Source organism: Dipteris shenzhenensis, chromosome 20 (assembly GCF_047967505.1).
Source record: "Dipteris shenzhenensis isolate YYH24624 ecotype China chromosome 20, Dip_SZ_1.0, whole genome shotgun sequence".
Classification (NCBI taxonomy): Eukaryota; Viridiplantae; Streptophyta; class Polypodiopsida; order Gleicheniales; family Dipteridaceae; genus Dipteris; species Dipteris shenzhenensis.
The window spans coordinates 37,486,197-37,500,636 of NC_141615.1; the positions used below are offsets into that span (position 1 = coordinate 37,486,197).

Here is a 14,440-nt window from a genome sequence, read left to right on the forward strand (position 1 = left end):
GTCAACTACACAAGATATTGATGTGTACATCTATGGGTGTAAGCCTCACCTGTGAAAATTCGAAAGGATCATGATGAGCACCTAGATGAAGAGGAAATTTAAATTAGGGTAGGAATTCTAGCAAGATGAAAATGAACATAGCGATGGAGCATTCTTGTGGGAAAGCTCCCACCGTTTCACGAAAAGCATGAAGAGGCATATGGTTCTCGGTAGATGCACTATGATATTTTAAGATATGTAAAATTGTGCATGGGCTCTAAGATTTCATGGGATTTGATTCCATAGCGCATATTACAAAGAAATGAGCCGAGGAACATGGGGCATGTGCAATTCTTGTCAATAATGAAGAATGGTTTCCATTCATTTGTCCATGGTACAGTGAGAGAAGCTACTTTGATTTAATTGGGTAGAATATAAGTCTATTGTTTTTGTTTTGTAAGCAATCAATGAATAGACTACTTTGATTTAATTGGGTAGAATATAAGTCTATTGTTTTTGTTTTGTAAGCAATCAATGAATAGACTTGATGGATTTATTATAGCTAACAATAAACAAAGGTTGAAGGGTATTTCTTATATGTTTTTAAGGTACCAATAGTCAAACAACCTCAAATGACGTGCATCTTTTATGTGAATGACTTGTAATGTGCTAGTGTTGTGACATTGGACAACCCCAAAGGCTGCATACTCTAGTTAAACAACAAGCTTGAATTGAGCATTGCAAATGCATGGCCATGTGTGCTATGGTAAGATGCTCTGTGTGCAAGTTAGTGTCGATCTTGAGTTGTACCCACGTGCTATGCAAGTAACATTGAGTATGCTACTCTCAAGGTTTTGTGTAGTGCCCCCACCATAACGACAAGGATGATTGTCATAGAGGAAGAAAGAACATGTCGTTTTAGAGCAAGTTTTAAATATTGGGAGAAGGATTAGTTTTAATGGGTTGTTTGGTCGAAGCTTTTCGTCAAATGCACAATGGTTTTCACATGTGGTCTATTTTGACTAAGAAGGCCATTTTAAAAGATTTCAAGTTCTATTTATGATTCAAATATTCTAGAGATTCAATGGCATTGAGACATTTAAAATTATAGACATCCTCCAACTTAGATTAAGTTTAAAGGTATGATATGTACAGAAAATATCATTCTTTTATGCACATATCATACCCAAGTTGGAGGATATCTACTTGTAGAAGGATCCACAGAATTTGCATTTCAACTCTAAATTAATAGCAAAATCCCCTTTTGGACCATGTGACTTACGTTTTTCACCCTGTGGATGTGGAATGCATCTTTGAGAGGATTGCGTGGTTCACATGAATGCTCTTCCCAAACATTTTCTAAGACTCTCATCATTTAAATCCGACGTCAGGGTACTATCCACTTGTGGATTCTCAATCTCAATTGTGTCTCTAATGGAAAGCCACAAATCTTATAAGGACCGAGGGTCTCATGTGATACCTTTTGAAATGCAAGGCAAAGTCTCATAGAGTCTCTCACTACTAACATCTAATTGAGGAGAGTATTTGGAGTGTCTCGAGGTTCCAAATTCAATCATGGACTTGAGTTAAACCAACACCACAAGGAAATTACGATTAAAAGATGGAGGAGAGGGTTTGACAAGAGTTGGAGCGTGGGGCCACAAGACAGCTATTGCAATCACGGGGTTTACCCCAGGCTACGTTGCACTTTTACCGTCCCAAGACAAATTGCCCTTGTTGCTTAAATGGCCCCTCACAAGAGACGCAAGGTTTCCGACTCGTTTCCGACCACTTCAGTTATGGAACCGCTCACGGCTTCTTAATATCACCCTGCAGTGCACATCATACATGTCTCAATTCAATGAGCATACCCTTTTAAGTTGAAAGGTGAAAATCATCTTGCTTGATGCATTGATTGAGTTCGTGCATTGGCACGCGTCATTCCAAATCGCATGACACAAAGTATCAACAGTGGGTCAGCTTCAATTGCTTCAATGATATATTGATCTAGATGTAAAGCATTTGGATTTTGCATTAGTCAAGTTAAAAAATTGCAAGATGCTCGCTCGCTAATATCTGTGGGCAGCTTCAATTGCTTCAATTATATATCGATCTAGAACTAGAGCATTTGGATTTTGCACCAGTCAAGCAAAAGAATTGCAAGATGCATCGCTCGCTAAAATCTTATTGACGGGTTCATTCACCAGGGAGTTGCTCCATTCTAATCACCCCTCACGGCGAATTCGCGTTGACGATCCTTATTAGTATTAAAAGGATGTGACACATAAAAGGGTGAAAGCCATCCCCGGAAGACTACTTTACAACTCATTTGACGTGAACTGCTTACTTTTAAGACGATGAGATAAGCAGAAACCAAATCACATGCCTTGTTATAACACTCTCGAGCTTCTGGTCAAGCATGAGACAAGGCCAATAAAGAAGACTCTGAGCAGCATCAGAAACTGTCTTTACTTTTACCCACACAACCTCCTGTGCAAAGATCATTACCAAAGAGAATCTCGAGTACTTTACGGCCGCTCTCACCTGATGAGCATTCACTTAAAAGAGAACCACATGCACGATTTCCTTTCACTGGTGCTTTTTGGGTGGCACAAGAGCATGCGTGTTCTGGACGCTGTAGGGGCCGCTCATGATTTTTTCCTGCGATGTCGGTTAAAACTTTCTTCTTTGCTAATGGGTTGCTGTTGAATCCTTTCGCTCGTGGAGTTTCGAGAAGAAACATTTCAGGTCACGACCCACCAGCCTAACGCTATATAATATCCTGTTCTAACGCTATATACCGAGTATTACCGACCGTTTTAGAGACTCGTTGACGTTAAGAGTTTCTGAATTGAGCACGTAAATAGATCATAAATCGTATGTTGTACGGTGCACGAGTTTGATACACAGAACGTGAACGTATGTTGTACGTAAACGGGTGTGTGCTGGACCTTAAGCGAATCGGCTAGCTTTGCCTGCAGATTATGTCAAAGAGCACACAATCGAATTGGATTACGAACTTAATTTCTTTCTGGATGTTACCACATGTACTACTCAAAGAAGAACACGTATAAACAACGAAACCACCTACACCAATAGTCCAAGATACAGATTATGCAAAGCTGCTTTTGAGTATGGAGCACTGTTTTCATTCAAACCACATATGGATTATCACCTGCACGAGCTTCGCGACAGTTTCCGTAGGTTGCGTGGCGCCATTCTAGCTCACGCGTGCGTCCGGCAATCCGAGTCTCCGACCTTTTACGTTTTAAAATTAACATCTCCCAGCTTTAATGACCGTTTTCTGCTCATATTAAATAAGTGATCGCCCCTCGGCCAACGCACCCAGATTCCCAATCGTCCTTCCTGAGCTTATTAAATGTGAAAATAACGGTAATGCTACAGCCATTTCTCGCTTCTTTTTCTCTAAATATAAAACTAAACCTATTGCTGACTGTAGCGGGTAGCTTACTGGGAAACCTTCAACGCAATTATGTGCAATACGCCTTATAGGTCAAAAGCAATTATCCAATGAATCATGAGCACCTTCCAAGCTCCAACGAGATATTCTTGTTCACTCCAATTAAGCTTTCACATGTGGTTACACTTAGCATAACTCTCGCATTGGAATCCTCACTACATGTAGGACTTGTTGCAATTACCTCAATTTCCATAGGATTCTCACCTTCTTAGTACAATGACAAAGCTTAAATTGGGTGTCACCCTAAGAAACCAACGGACGCACACTAAGGACTCAATATGGAGTTGGGATTGTTTACAAAAACACCATCCGAAAAGAGATGGTTGCATCTTAATTTCTTGACTTATAACTTGAGATGCCCAAATATCTTAGTGTGCTAATATTGTTTCATTCTTTACTGAACCTGCAAGCTGTACCAAGCTACTCAATGACTACCAAAGAAAGAGTTGCCTTTACCTAGGTACCTACAAGGTATTGCTGATTTGTAAAGTATAGAAGGCAGTGCTTTGCAAGCATGATTTGTTATGTTGTGCAAACAAAAACTTTTAACATTAAGTCTAGTAATATTGGCCCACTTCCTTAAGTTATGTGTCCTGCTCATTTGTCCTTGATCGTCACCTTTTGACAATGCGACCTTCTAAAAAGGAGAGACATTTCCATCATCATGAAGTCCACTCATAGAGTAAATTATAAAGGTTAGATTGATAAAAAAGCATGCATTCATCTTTCTCATACTAGAGGATTGTGCATTAAGGACACTTTACCTAAAGAATGTTCTCATGCATTTGAATATAAGTATCAACGACCCTTTTCCAATGAATGTATAAGTGTATTACCAACAACCTAGAAAATAAAGAAGCTTTTAACTACATCATAACATTTCTTCCAAGAAAAATGAGCATACATTTGGATCACTTTATGTCATGGTTCTTCCTTATGGTCGATCATGCCTTTTCGTTAACCTTTTATGCTTCTTAGGTATCATCGATGTGATATTTGTATTTTAATCTCTCTCTCTCTCTCTCTCTCTCTCTCTCTCTCTCTCTCTCTCTCTCTCTCTCTCTCTCTCTCTCTCCTCTCCCTCTCCCTCTCTCTCTCTCTCTCTCTCTCTCTCTCTCTCTCTCTCTCTCTCTCTCTCTCTCTCTTTAAATCTTATATTACGAAAACTATGTTGTATTTATGATATTCTTATATTTAATTTATTTATTTTCTTCTTTTCTTCGATCTTCATATCTACAAAATTAAATAATGTGTACTATCCCTTTAAAAAGCCTATAGGTGCATTGCATGATAGTGCACAATAATTACACCATCACATTATGATAATCTGGACTATAGATTAGCCATAACGATGCCTTTGCTTTGCAATGAGATCCTAGATATTATTTCAAGTTGAGATTTGATGGTAATAAGGGTGGCATTTTTTATAGAATGGTTGCTTCTCTGTAGCACTTAACTGTTACTTTAAGGAAGTAAGATATATAGTTTGATCCATACCCACTCAAAGCTCAACATATAGATATAAGAGATTTAGGGTTTGTCAATTTAAGAGCAAAGCTAAAATGGACGATGATAGCTAGATTTTCCCAATTCATTATTATCCCACACTTTTAACATGCACACTTCTTCATTGGACCCCATATTTGATCCTTCTACTCACCTTCCATCTCTACCCTTGTCTCACAATTCCAACCCAAACATGAGTATGTATACTTACATACTACTTGTATCTAAGCCTAGATTGCCACATGTCTGTGTGTGTGTGTGTGTGTGTGTGTGTGTGTGTGTGTGTGTGTGTTTTTGGCAAATGTCCTGCTCCACTGACTCAATATTCTTTGCTCCTATTTTGACTTAGATATTGGGCTCTTTGGACTTTGTGGACTGAACATAACATGGCACATCTGCACAGACAATTTACTCAGCCATATCAGTTCTTTAGAGCCTCCTTGAGGCAATCTATTTATGATGCGTGTCAGGAGGGTGATCTTCATAGCTCTTGCATGGAGACTGTTTTATTGTGTTTTTGATGTGCATGAGATTCTACTCTTTCAAGAATCTCTTTGTAAGATATTGAAACTGTAATAATATGATTGTGGAATAATCCCCCAAAAAAAATGTGTGTGCATGCATGCGTGCGTGCGTGCATGTGTGCGTGTGTGCGTGCGTGCATGCGTGCATGCATGCATGTGTGTGTGTGTGTGTGTGTGTGTGTGTGTGTGTGTGTGTGTGTGTGTGTGTGTGTGTGTGTGATCCATACCCACTCAAAGCTCAACATATAGATATAAGAGATTTAGGGTTTGTCAATTTAAGAGCAAAGCTAAAATGGATGATGATAACTAGCCTTCCCAATTCATTATTATCCCACACTTTTAACATGCACACTTCTTCATTGGACTCCATATTTAATCCTTCTACTCAAAGCTCAACATATAGATATAAGAGATTTAGGGTTTGTCAATTTAAGAGCAAAGCTAAAATGGACGATGACAACTAGACTTCCCAATTCATTATTATCCCACACTTTTAACATACACACTTCTTCATTGGACTCCATATTTGATCCTTCTACTCACCTTCCATCTCTACCTTTGTCTCACAATTCCAACCCAAACATGGGTATGTATACTTACATACTACTTGTATGCTCCTTGTATGTAAGCCTAGATTGCCACATGTGCATGCGTGCGTGCATGTGTGTGTGTGTGTACATGCGTGCTTGATATAGCCCGTTCCCAAATGTTTGAAATGTGGAATCCTCAATACAATAAAATAAATAAAGGGATGATTTACTATCTATCATGATTTTGTGTCTTCATTAACTTATAAGATAATGTGAGATGACCTCTCTCTCTCTCTCTCTCTCTCTCTCTCTCTCTCTCTCTCTCTCTCTCTCTCTCTCTCTCCCCCTCCCCCTTCCCCTCCCCCTCCCCCTCCCTCTCCCCCTCTCCCCCCTCCCTCTCCCTCTCCCCCCTCCCCCCCCCTCTCTCTCTCTCTCTCTCTCTCTCTCTCTCCCTCTCCCTCTCCCTCTCGCCCTCTCCTTGCCCCCCCCCCCTCTCTCTCTCTCTCTCTCTCTCTCTCTCTCTCTCTCTCTCTCTCTCTCCAAAAAATCCCAAAGAGTCTATCAATATACCCTACATTTAAGGGCTTGATACATTGTCCCCTCCTATATTGCCACATTTACATACATTGATTATAGAAGTGTAACTTTTTTTTACCAAGGTAGCATATTGCCATGTATAAGCTACCATGATCATAGAGTGTATACGTTGGAAGAAATCCAAATAGAAGATGCAATTGGCTTTTAGTTTATGAGATAAGAAAGGCACTTTGAAACTTAATGTGTTGCATAAGGCATGGAATTATGCTAATAGAATGTTGTCTTTATTTGTGTGCTTATGCATGTACATGTGTAGAATGAAACTTTGTATATGTCATTGGCAAATACAATAGATTGATTAAGAAGAGACCTTTGTGAATGGATTGATGTACTTCTACAAAGAAACGACATCCTTGACATGTATATAGAAAATGCACCAATAAAAGAAATTAGATATTGTAGGCATTTGATTTTATGAACATAAACTAAATTACTTTATGGATGCAATTAATAGCATTGTGTACATTTTACATAGATTTTATGATGCGTTTCATTCATCGCATCATTATGATGTGATTTTTTATTATATGAGACAGTACATGCTGTCAAAGTTATATCGCATTCTTCATAGGCAACAACCCAACAATATTATTTTATTATTCAATTTGTTTCCATGGTTGCTACTCTAACAGAAGTTTCTCCAATATCTCATAGAATGGTTTTGTAAACCTTGATAGAAGTTAAGCTATTTCCTTGCTATTTGTTGATCGTATTGTGCAACAATTCTAATTAAGCTTGCATTTCATGTCATGAACTAGTACTGGTGGCTCCTAGAGTGGCAAGAAGGAATGCTAGAGGGATGGCTCACACACTTATTAAACAAGAAAGTTCAAGTATGTAAATATAATGATTGTACTCTTAATGTTGATTTGTAGGTTGGACATACATTGGTTCAGAGAAATAGGGAACTAGTAATGCTAGCCACCATAAAGCATTTCCCCTCATTTTCAACTCTTATTTTGTCACATATGGTCTTTAAAGTAGGTTTTCTACTATCTCTTATGAGAATATGGCATTCATTTACCTAATTACTTCTTGCAACTATATTGATTGTGTGTTAAGTTTTGTCAAGCATATAGGATCTTCTACTAGAGGGAGGCCTCAGGGGGCCTTATTTACTCTAGTTATTAAAGAGCTATCATAATATGAGAGTTTCCATTTTTGTCAAGCACAATGGGTCTTCTACTAGAGGCCTTATTAAATACTTTAACTACTAGAACATGAGTCTGGTGCTATTGCTTGCTTTCCTTAAACTATTAGTGACTTCATCTTACCATTGAACTAACCAACATGGAAATACCTATTAGACTGGATGATACCATGATCTGCTCTCGTGAGGATGAAGTGAGTATGCATCATCTCATGCAAACCATCCACTTGCCTCGGGATTGAGAATTAGCTAGCAGAAGACCTTCGTCGTAAGATCTGATTATGGGCACCCTACGGATTGGCTTCTCCACATGGATGTTCACATAGTCCCCCGTGGGGAGGTGGTGCGGTACCTAGGAGCCCCTCTCAGTTTGGGCATCACTATGAGGCAAAGGTTCCAATGGTTCAAGGATAAGTTCAAGGAGAATCTCAGGAAATGGGGGGAATCCCTTTAGGTTAGAACGCTAGGCTGCTAGTTCTCTGGCATAACCTCTCGGCCGCGACCACGTACATGTATGATCAATTTAGAATTTCAAGAAGTGTTAGTTGTAGGAAATCGAAGCAATGATGTGTGCCTTTCTCTGGGCAAAAGAGGAGGGATGGAGAAAAATGCACTATATCCCATGGGATGTACTGAAAGCTCACAAATCTCAAGGTGGAGTGGGCTTGCCTGACATCCGCCTCAAAAATGTCTCTCTCATTGGATGCCTAAGCTTTTCTATCAGATTCAACAATGGGTGGCAATCACGAAATATTTCATAGAAAAAGTCTCGAGGAGGGGTGCCGAGAACATGGCGCAATTTGTTGTGGTATGATAGGCTCGTCTCAAACTTCCTCGTCCGAATCGGAGGTTCGGATTTAATTGCGGGCCTGGTGTCTAACTTGGAAGGAAGGGGCCGGACTGCTTAGGTGGAAAGGTAGGGCTAGCCTGAGGGGCGATGCCAGTCGTTGAAGAATCTATTTGGTGAAGCTTGGCTTTCAAAAAGCAAGGTGAGGTGCTCACGTTGCACGACATCCAACGCACTACAAGTATGTTCAAGAAAGGGGTGAAATCTTGGAAAGACATATGGAATGCAAGTGCTACCGATTGGAAGCATATGGATTCAATTAGTGATGAATTCAAGCTCAATATCGGGGAGGTGGACTTGATCCGAGCTGTGATTGACAAGATCCCAGTGGATTGGCCGTCCAATTGCCTCCTTACGCTGGACAGGACAGCGAACCAGGCGGCTGCTAGCAAGTTCCACGACAATGGTGGATCTCGATAGGAAGTGGTCTTTGTGCAGAAGCACTGAATGCTGGAAGAAGAGGTTCCAGGAAGTCTGGAAAAAATGATTTGTGCGCAAAGCTAGTTTTTTTTTATGTAAAGTGTTACATCATTGGATCCCCGTCAGAGAGAGGTTAGCTTATTGCGGTCAACCCGCAGTGCCCCTTATGTGGTCATTCAATCGAAGGTGTCCGTCATCTGCTGTGGAGCTACAAGATCACCAAGGAGTTGTGGTTGAGGAGAGTGGAGAGTGCAATCAGGAACGCCGGGCTAATGCACAAGTTCTATCTCGGGTCAAGGTGGAGGATGGCGCTTACCAGGGAGTCTACGGGTCTGCCATCCATGCTAGCAGCTTGTTAGTCATACATCAGGACGGGGGCATTACTCACGGTATGGGAAATTTGGAACAAGGTGGCCTTTCAGAAAGGGGTTCCGTACGGGGCAAGAGAGTCAACTGCCAGTAGGCTAACCAAGGTGAACATTAGGGATCTAGGTTCGATGAAGTCGTGGGAGCTAACTTGTTAGAGGTTAGCACCCACGTTCTAGTAGGATAGAAAGAGAGCTTTTAGTATAGGCCAAGGGCTTCTACCCACAATAGGCCAAATTTTGTAAAGGTCTGTTAGAGTTGACCACTCCTCGAAATATAATCGGTAATTTTTGTTTAGGAATATAATCGATAATTTTTGTTTAAAAAAATATGAAAAAAAAACATGAAAGAGCCCAATTGAATCGACTTGCATGAACTCACAAAATGTTAATAAAAATTTTTGAGGTTGGCAACTTGTACGGGACGCTAGTCATACCACTCTCGTGTGACAAAGTCAGAAGGAATTTGGGTGAAGCTTATGAAGTGAGGGGAACAATGTTCCTAGAAAACCTATAAGCTAACCTATAACATTTTCATTTTCATTTGTTGTAAAACATATTTTCTCAATTTTGTAAAATCTCTAGAATTTTAAGCAATTTAGATATTTAAAATCTACAAATTCTCAAGAAAAGAGCTTCAAAATGTTTATTATATTTTCAAGTTTTTGTGCTTTGTTCTGAAAATGTTGTGTGTGAAGAGTGGAAGGGAAGGATCGTGCAAAGGTCAAAATGGGATCATGCATGTCATAAAACGTGTGGCAGGGTTGTTAAGGCTAAGGCAAATTTAAGCAAGTGGAGGGAATGTGTCTGGATGTCCCGATGAGAGAAAGGGAGGTTTTAAATTAAAGGGAGGAATGAGAAAAGGGGGCTGACGTGGCGAGCGCTAGCAAGCTGGAAGGTGGGGGAGAAGTGGACGTGGCGAGCGCTAATAGGGAGAAGGCGGGGAAAGGTTTGCGCCTAAGGAAGGCCGTGTATAAAGTTAAAACCCTATGGAAGAGACAGGGGCGTGGGGTGCCACGGAGGCAAACGCCCTTGTCATCCCTGTATTAGCGAGCGTGAAAGGAAGCTAAATTGAGGGTTGGAGGAGCAGCAGCTGCTGCAAAGAAGGACGCTGTCTCCTGTCTTCGCTACACTGCCCAACTCCCCAAGCTCTGGTCTCGCCTCTGCTCCCTCCTTTTGCCTCACCCTCATTGCCTCCCTTGCCTCCACCTCCCCTCGCCATCTCCCCTCCCTCGCTCTCTTCCCAACATCTCTCTCCCTCCCTCTAATCATTGCCATCGCCCCTCCTCCTCCTCCTCCTCCTCCTCCTCCTTCGATCTGTATGTAGATTCTCCCTCGTCCCTCCTCAGAAAATCCCCCCTCCACTGATTTTTTTGGTTTCCTGCCACCCGCCATGCTCACCCTAGATTCCTTCCACTCCTTTTGGCATCCCGGCAGCTCCCTTCCGCGTTGTAGTAGTCGCTCCCCGCTGTCTTGCAGCTCCGGTACCGGATCTAAAGCCCAGGGGGGGTCGTGTCCTTCCGGGTAGCTTCGTGAAGTGACAGACAGCGGGAAAATGGAAGGCAAACCGTCCAGCTGTAACAGTGCGTCCTGTGCGTGAAACGTCAACAGTAATCCAGCTCCCGCTCCAGATTAGATCGGCTGCACACGGGTAAGATCATCGTAAGCACAACAGCACGCAGCTCAACTGTGAGCATCTCAAGCGCGCTTTACAAGACGTAGGCACAACATGAGAAACTAGAATGAGCAGCTCAAGCACTCTGCAATAGTAAGTACTAAGTAGCTGCTTAGAAAGACCGAGAGACTGGTAGCGAGTTCTTTTGATTCTGTAGCTGATATGGAGCTGGAGGATGAAGAGGCACCTCAACCTGAGATGCCACTGCCCCTGGGGGTGAGTGGCTTTGCTCCGATACATGAGTCAGCCAAGCTGAGGTTACTAGCAGGAGGAGTAGGCGGCGGCGGCGCAGGAGGGAACGGCAATGGTCTGAGCGGGGCGATCAACGGGCCAGGGGGAGATAGCGAGCTGCGGGTGGCCATGGAGGTGAGAGCGTCGAAGAAGCCCGTGAAGTACAGGGAATGCCTGAAGAATCATGTAGCGAGTCTAGGCGGGCATGCGACGGATGGATGTGGAGAATTCATGCCTAGCGGAGAGGAAGGCACGCTGGAAGCTTTGAAATGCGCTGCTTGCGATTGCCACAGGAACTTCCACAGGCGAGAGACGGAGGGTGAGGCTTCGTGTGCAGACTGCCAGCAGCAGCTGGCTCGCAGCAGGGATAGCAAGAAGAGACTCGGCCCACTGCTGCCCACTCCGCATGCCCCTCCTCTAGCTCTTCCACCCGCCAACATCTCGCCTCGGCCACCCTCGCAGATGATAATGGCCTTCAGGTCGGAGTTGTCTGATCATCAGGAGCATGAAGGAGCCCTTGTGACACCGCCCATGTCGGCTTCCGGTTTGAGGAAGCGATTCCGGACCAAGTTCAGTGCTGAGCAGAAGGAGAAGATGCATGAGTTTGCGGAGAAGCTGGGGTGGAGAATTCAGAAGCACGACGAGCAAGCTGTGCAGGAGTTCTGCGCGGAGCTTGGCGTGAAGAGGCACGTTCTCAAGGTGTGGATGCACAACAATAAGCACTCACTAGGCAAGAAGACGCTGTGAAATTGTTCTTCTTCGATTGCCATATCGATGCTCCTCTGCAGGAGAATTGCGAACTATCTCGGGTGCTACGCTTGCCACTTTGAACATCTTCGTCTGAGACAATGCTTTCAAAGCGTCTTCTCCACCTGCTGCACGCTGTTTCCCTGGGTACGCACCAGTGATTTCACTCCAATGTCTTCCTTTGAGACAGTTCCGTTCGACGACGAAGCTGCATTCATATGTAAGATATAGTATTGTTGCTCCCTGATTTCGGATCATCCTGGTACAACCTTCTATACGTGATCTCAGCTTCTCAGAGGTCCAACCTGCCATACGTGATTTCATCTCCTGAGAGCTATGACGCTCCCCCACAATGATAAGGCCTGCAATGCTCGCTTCATCAGGCTATCTGAGGTTGTACTTCTCCCCTCTTCACATGATGTAGTGCAAAATTAGCCATTTTGTCGTCTTCGTTGTTGCATTGTGCTGCCTTAGATTCTGTGTTGATCGTACCTTTGAGGTCAGTTGCCGGACATTCAAGACCTAGTACTGTCAGGGTTTCGAGCTGTTGTGTTTTCGCCTTTAGTTGAGTTGAATTTCTTGATCTCTAGCTGATTTTGCTAGAAATGCTTTTAGCCTGGGTAATTGCTTCTCCAAGTGTGATTCTTTTGCCAAATTTGCCTATTTCAACCGTACGTAAAGGGTGAGAGTCCTACAGTTATTATCACACTGAAAGACTACCTAGTACTAGTATTCTATATTTCGTTCACGGCATGTAAGAGGCTTTAATATAGGTTTCAAAAATATGTGAGCAATTGCTTACATCAAATTTTCATTAGCAGCTAAGCGGCTCGAAGTGTTTGCGAGAGCTGACCTCCAATATTTGAAAATATGCATGATCGATGAAGGTGACTAGTATTTTGAAGGCAATTGTGTAGCTGGTTGCTATCAAGGAGACGTAGTCATTCTCTTGCTGTTGGTCCAATCTAGTGAATATGCATTGCTGCGACGTTGTTGGCCCTTTTCAAAATGTGATCAACGAAAGTTAAATGAGTTTTAGCACTATTCCAAGTTTAGGGTGCTGCTCATCAACGAGCTTCTGCTGGGTAAGCACTCATTCGAGGACGCAAGATGAAGTGGCTGATACTGGTGTATGAGCAAGCACGGCGTTTTAAAGAACTGATCTGAAAAAAAGCTGAGGACAAAAGAAGTGCTCAGGTGGATCAACGAAATTGTACGTGACAGAGATGAAGATTGGATGAGCGCAGTCAGCAAGAAGCCAGTCTAAAACGATGTGGCAGCCGAACTGATAATCCAAATTGTCAAGGAGATGGGATTGATGAAAAGGCTTCCAACATCAGTCGCAAATGGCGAGCAAGAAACTAAAGAGCACTCACTTACTATAGTCTCAGTCTGTTGAATTGGGTGATATGGGTTTAAGAGGCTTCGACAATGAAGGTGCATGTGTTTTGGATGTTTTTAGAGCTGTCACAACATAACGTTTTGTAGAATCATAACATAACCCTATGAGCGAAGCAACATAACACTATAGGAAGCCTAACGTTTTGTAGAATCATAACATAGTTCTACCAATGAGAACCCTATAAGCCAAGCAACATAACGCCACTTGATGCCTACAATATCCATGGAGCGACCTATTGCACATTTAGCAGCATTTGCAAGCAGATTGTAAGATAATCAAGGAGGTTTACAAGTAGTATGAGTGGGTTGGGTGATTGGATTTTATTTCCTACTTTGAAGAGAAGCTTGGGCTACACATTTGAACCCTTGCCTCCTTCAAGGGCAATGATGGGCTCCAAGGGCACACACTTTCCCTCTTGGCCATGCTCCAAGATGAGCATATTGTTTAGCTCTATCACTTTAGAAGTGTACAAAAGCAAGAAGGCAAGGAGAACAAAGCTACATATTTGGAACCTGCCAAGCTATATGAGGCAACGCAAGGGACACTTGGACCTATTTTGAATGTCTTTCATGCATTCTTTACAACATAACAAAATTCATTTTTAGCCAATCTCCCTTGGCATGATCTAAGACCATAAGTTGTTCTGATGACTTAATCTAAGGAAGGTATAGGGATGAAGGGGGGAAATTAAAAGACTCCATCATCAAATGAAGCAAGTTGAGTACCCTTTTTCAATGTTATTTGTGCTATAAAACTTTTTTAAATGCCATAGATATTGTTGATATAAGCTTTAATAAGGTCCCCATTGTGTTGTCCTACTCATGCTACCATTGGTAAAAATATCAACAAGGAAACCTTGTATGTACTCTACAATGTAGTGTTGAAAAGCATCGCTTGGTATTTGATAAACTTGAAAGCACTCACTTTTTAGGATTCAGATTCGTAAAAGCTTACATGTAGGGGTTAAAGGCTAGTGTACCTTAACC

At 42.3% G+C, this 14,440-nt stretch overlaps 1 pseudogene; it reads left to right on the top strand.

Annotated features, from left to right (window-relative positions):
* The first annotated feature begins 10,504 nt into the window (after window positions 1-10,504).
* LOC147889615 (zinc-finger homeodomain protein 2 pseudogene) lies at window positions 10,505-14,101 on the top strand (annotated as a pseudogene).
* The last annotated feature ends 339 nt before the right edge of the window (window positions 14,102-14,440 follow it).